At 36.8% G+C, this 6,000-nt stretch overlaps 1 protein-coding gene across 3 annotated transcripts in view; it reads right to left on the bottom strand.

Annotated features, from left to right (window-relative positions):
- Nucleotides 1-3,514: 3,514 nt before the first annotated feature.
- Nucleotides 3,515-6,000, bottom strand: part of Ylpm1 (YLP motif containing 1) — a 69,640-nt gene continuing 67,154 nt past the window's right edge. For 2 of the 3 annotated variants that reach the window (XM_047537558.1, XM_047537555.1), the window contains one exon: nt 3,555-5,884. The gene's annotated coding sequence lies outside the window, so the exon portion shown is untranslated. Of the gene's footprint in view, nt 5,885-6,000 lie in introns of all 3 variants that reach the window. The other variant, XM_047537553.1, reaches the window with a different exon arrangement.

The following is a 6,000-nucleotide window of genomic DNA, read 5'->3' as shown; positions in this document are numbered from 1 at the left end:
CTGTCTATTCTTTTAATTATCAAGTGTTTCAAAGTAGCAGTCCTCAACTCAGATGCAGGAGGCAGGTCGTGTGGATCAAAGCGCTCACAACACCCTCTCCCCCAAACAAAGTTCCTGGTGCTGAAATATTGGAAGTTCTCACACACAAGAAATCCAGGATAGGAAAACCTAGAAAATCTGGCAAGCGTACATGCACCCTGCCTTTAACTAGACCTATCTTGCTCTACAATTTGCCAGTCTCCATCCTCTGCTTCACTCATTTGTTACCTGCTCAACTCTGAATGTATTTGTGACCCCTGCCATATACACAAGAAATAAACCTTTATTCACTCCTCTACTGACATATAAGCCATGCACTGAGCTAAGTTGCTGTACAAGAAATAGATATTAGGGGACATTCATTCTGTTTTATAGAATAGGATGTTACCCAAATATTTGCAAAAAAAGGCCAGTTAAGGGTTTTTTATGTTTGGGTTTTTTTTTTTTTTTTTTGCTTTTGTTTCTTTTAACATGTGTGGTACTGGGGATTGAATCTAGGACCTTGCACATTCTGGGCAAGCAGTCTACTATTGAGTTACATCCCCAGTCCAAGTTAAGATCTTTAAGCTAAATTTGTTGTAATCTTGTCTTATGACAGTTCTGGGAACCATATAATGGGAACCAATTTATACTGCTAACTCCTGAGACCCCTTGAAGGCAGGGGAGGTGCTGCTACCTCCTTTTGAGAGTCCTTATTTTTCTCAGAGCCTTGAGGGTTCTAAGATAAGAGAAGGAAAGAGAGGGAGAGACAGGAGAGTTGGGAGGGAGGGAGAGGGGAAGGAGCATTAGACACATCTAGTTAAGAAATAGGAACACAGTGTCAGAAATAATCGATTTGAGAGCAGGATAGAGATTATTTCAATTCCTCAAATATGGTTAGATTTTTGATTACTTATCTATAAACTATTATCAAAAAAGAGAGTATGAATATTTGACAGATAATTCAAGATTCTTAAGTGGAAGACTCAGAGCCAAGCTCTTTCCTACACTGTAAGCCACTGAATTCACAGGCCTCTATGGGATCACGCTGCAAAGCACCCCTGGCACAGCAGAGGACGATTCTCGTACAGCCCCAGGCTTGAGAATGCTCCTTGAATCTGGTTGAATGTGAAAGCGATGGAGAACTGAGATCGGGTCAGTCCGAGGTGGAGGTACATAGAAATAATCCAGGTTCCAAGGACAATGGCCTAAGATCTTAACACTGTCATGTGTGGGTCAGTCAACCATCTGAGTCACTGGCCATTCTGGTCCTTTATGACACACTTTGCTTTGCTTTGCTTTGTCAGAATCCAACCATGCAGAATTTTCCTGAAAACAAGATCTGCCTTTGTCATTTTGTTGCTGTCATGCATTCTTGATAGTAGATTGCTGCTGTGCTGTGCTGGTTCTTGACACACTTGTCACTCTCTGAGGATGTCTATATAAAGGATGCCATCAGTATTGTTCATTGCTAGAAATCAGGCAGGTGTAGGAAGTTGCAGAGTGATTGAGTATATGTGAAATTCACAATTTGTAACAGCAAAAGGTACATTAATAGAGACCTGGTCAATTAAATTCTGGTTAAACATAAAATGTTCCACAGTCATAAAAGAGAATGGGATGGAATGCTACTTGGTAATACCCACAAAACAACTTAAATGAATCTCCAGGGAATTATGTCATGTGAAAAAAGCTAAAACACCAATCCCCAAAAGTTATATATTTCATGTGTTAAACATTCTTTAAAGGACAAAATTATGGAAATGGAGAACAGATCAGTGGTTGCCAATGGTAAGAGATGGATGAGAGGAGGTTGGAGGAAGGTGGGAGCAGTTACACAAATTTACACATGATAAAACTGTATCACATCCAGACCATAAGTTTCAGAAGACCATGCCATGAAAAGAATAGAGAAGAAAAGAAATACAGTTAAAACAATTTCTAAAAATTTTCAGGAAACCTCCTTATAATAAAAAGGTACCTTTGGAAAACTTAAGAGGGGGAGAGAGGAAATGGAAATATATATATGGTTTGAATGACCACTAAGACATACTATCAAAAGAAGCAAGGTAGCAAGTGTACAAAAGCCAAGTAAATAACACTCGAAGCTAATCCACAGAAATTTTCTCAAATTTAACACAAAAGAAACAAATAGTCAACACTTTTTCCCTCTACAGATGGGGTAGTGGGAGGCTGAAGGCAGGGATGGAAAGGGATACTTAAATATAGACACTCCTGAACTTTCATAATTTTATACCATATGAATATATTATGTATTCATCAAACTACTACTTTCTTTTTGAATACATGAAAACCAAGACAATTAATGCTTCGTTCATGCCAGTCGGTCTGGCAGTTGCTTTCTGTGCACATGGCACATGGCAGCTGCACATGGTACAGTCCAGTCTCAGGTAGCTGACTATAAGGGGTGACAGAACCATCTTCAAGACATCTGTACATTCTGGATTTCAAAGAGCACATAAGAACAAATAAAAAATAATAATATGCTACTGATTTTTGAGCTTTTACTGTGTGCTTGGTATTGTGATAAGCACTAACATGTTATCTTGATTCAGTCCTCAGCAACTCTTAATAGGTGTGTTTTATCATTTTCATTTTATAGATGAGGAAACTGAAGCTCAGATTAAAAGATGTGCTTAAAGTCACACAAGTTCTAAGAGAACCTAGACTTGAACTAGGTCTGCCAATACCAAAAATGGGGAATCGTTCTCCTTCTATTACTAAAACATTTCAGTTTTGATAGCTCATAATTAAAATTCTAAAATCTATCTGAAATGCTGTGTGGTCTCTTTGTAGCCAAGTTAAGCCAGCCTCTAGAAGCCTATTAATAAAATACAAGTAACTTTCAGTTGGCAGGATAAAAAAACACAAAGGTTAAGGGACTTCCAAATTAAAACTTAAGCTGAGGGGCCTCCAATTTTTAGTCAAACAAACTCAAAATTTAATGCTTGGGTCTCTAAATGAGATGGCATCTACCTTGGTTTGCTCAATCAATGAACAAAAGTCTTTTGCAAGGAAAATAAATTCAATTTAAGATTTTATTTTTGCTAATGAACTCTTTCTGGATTATTCGTTGATATCTGAATCAAAAACTTGAGGAAAATGTGAATCAACAACAATCAGATTTCCAAAACCAGACTACTGTGTATTATTGATGGCTTCTGATTTTTCTTAGTTGATCATTAAAATATTTCAAGTGTCTAGATAATCCTAAATAAATAATTCATAATTCTCAAATAGAAAATTTCCTGCATCTCACAAAATTCCTTGCATAGGAAGTTTATGAATAGTCAAATTACTGACATGAGAATTTTACATTTAACTTAAAACATCTAAAACATCAGACTATTTCATATTAAGATAGAAGGTATCACAAAGAATTAAAATGATTAAAAATTTAAAAACACACCAAAGAGCTTTCTGAGATTAAAAATAGTAAGTGGATAAAAATAATAAAATTTAAATAAAATGCTAGTAAATAAATAAGTGGTATCCAAGTGTGGTCCTCCATATTATCATGATATCTCTTAATAAACTTTTTTTTTTTTGCAGTGCTGGGGATTGAACCCAGGGCCTTGTGCTTATGAGGCAAGCACTCTACCAACTGAGCTATCTCCCCAGCCCTCTCTTAATAAACTCAAAATACTTGTCTTAGCAGGGCATTTCTCCACATACCAATTTTTCCAAAATACTCTTGGGCTTTCCATTCTATTTTGCTTCTAGTGATAATATAAGTTTACAAATTTAACTGCTTCATACTGGCCTAGAAAAATTAGTATCAATCAACTGTCTCTATTATTTTCTTTTTGGTTCCTAATCTTTTTCATCAGTCTCCTAGCACTGAGTTTGTCACACCAATTTCCTAAAGCAGGTAAAGCTGCATTCATGTTAATGTGTATATTCTGATAACTGACAGCTGCATTCATGTTAATGTGTATATTCTGATAACTGACAGCTGAGTCTTCTCCTCCCCTCCTGGTATGGAAGCACTGACACCAACCCCTGATTCATAGGTGACCTTCACTCCTTATTTCATTGGCATTCTGAATACCATAAAAAGGCTAAGGACAACTGAAATAAAGCACCTGCTAGAAGAACACAGAGGCTTTTCTTATGAACTAGAGAACACATTCTGGAAGTTTTACTTTTGATGAGGAAAGAGACATTGGGTTGCTTTAGTAAGTCTTTGCATAAACAATAATTCTATGGCTATCTTGTACCTACACCCATCATAATACAGATGCTGAGAAAGATCGGTATTTAGAAATGTATTATAGGTCAATAAGCAATCAAAAAAGCTACTAAATACTACAAACACTGGAAGTTATTTAATGAAGCAAATTATACATTCGATATTGACTTGTTGTTGAATTTAAAGTCTCTTAGCCTTAAACATTCAGAATTCCCGGGAAGATAAAAGTACAGAAAGTTGTCAGGTTTTCCATTAAGTCAGTCTTCAGTACTATAATATCAAGTTGGTGAACCCAAAGCAATATTATTGGGCTGCTAGTAAATACTTCTATTCACATGGTATTTAATGTAGATGATAAAACAAACCGATTTTCATCTGTGGGCTGAAAGAGAACACTTCAAAATGTCGAAGTCTTAGGCAAACACACTGACAAACTGCTGAACTGGCTAACAAAGTAAAAATGACATTCGAGGAAGAAGGCTCTTCTCTACCTTCTTTCATGCTAGATGATTTTTTTTAATTGTAAATGAAGAAAGGAATAGAGTCCCCGTTCTGTGTGTAAAGAGGAATGGCATTTGGGCTTTAGCCTGTGTATTCCTGGGCTCCACCTTGAGTTATTCATAGAGAGAAATTCTGTGCAGAAGGCCACATGTTCCAAAAGTGAGCAATCTGGCAAGAACCTGAAAACCGGACAGGCTTCAAGGCTGCATGTCAGAGGCTCTGCATCTCCACACTCCTGCCCCGTGATCTTGATTTAAAAATCAATATTTCAAGTTCAAAGTAAGGCAATAAGCTTGAGTTCTATGGAGCACATCAGTTATGTTCACCAGGATTCAAAACTAGATCAGGGGGAAAAAAAAATCAAAACATAACATAGCATTAAGAGAAAGGAAAGAAGAGTAGAAGAGTGGGAAGAATAGAGAGCCCCCACCCCGCCAAAATTACAAAATAAAATGTTATGTTACAGAACAGATATGCTCCAGGGAACTGGATGAATATTTGAACTTGGTCTCTATCAGTCTTGAAAACACAAAATAGAGAAACAAAACAAGCATAAAACAAAGATGAGTGTTCTGAACATCGCTGAACCTTATGTTTTACAATATGTGCTACAGAACCATTGAGCTACAATAATATTCAATGGGAAAGAGGTTTTGGGATGTTCAGCTACCATGTAATTAGGACACATCATATTAAAAAATTCAATAAAAATAAAATTAAGAAAACAAGAGAAAAGGGCCCATGCTGTATAGCCCATGAATCTCATTGGCTTTATCATGAAAGTTTATTGTTTTTAATCCTAGTACAATCAGCTACCAGTTACATATAGTAAAAAAACAAAACAGCCACAAAGCAATGATGATAGAGATAGTCTGTGATATTGTACAGTGGAGGAAATATTCAGTTGGAATCCTCCAGCGAACCCCCACCTGGTTTCAACAGTTAAGCTATCACTCCCTCCCTCCCCAAAATAGTTTAAAAAATTTTATTTCTTGCTTGGAGACAGCAAGATTCTAATACCTCTTGGGGACACTGGAGAACTTTAAAAACTAAAGCAGTAGAAACAAAACAAAAAAAGGAAACGTGGAAGCAAGGTGACACACAAAGAAGCTCCATGAGGCCTTGGCTTCAGATCACCCCAAAGCGAACCACCTGGAAAGAAAAGAAAAGGTTGTCAGGCCAGGAAAAAACAGCAGAAAGTTCAGCAGATCTCAATATCATAACATAACTCCACTCCTTCCCAGATCCTCAGAATCCAAGCTTTTCTC

The sequence above is a fragment of the Sciurus carolinensis genome, chromosome 2 (assembly GCF_902686445.1).
Source record: "Sciurus carolinensis chromosome 2, mSciCar1.2, whole genome shotgun sequence".
NCBI lineage: Eukaryota > Metazoa > Chordata > Mammalia > Rodentia > Sciuridae > Sciurus > Sciurus carolinensis.
The sequence above is the reverse complement of the archived record's forward strand: the minus strand, read 5'-3'. Positions and strand labels throughout refer to the sequence as shown.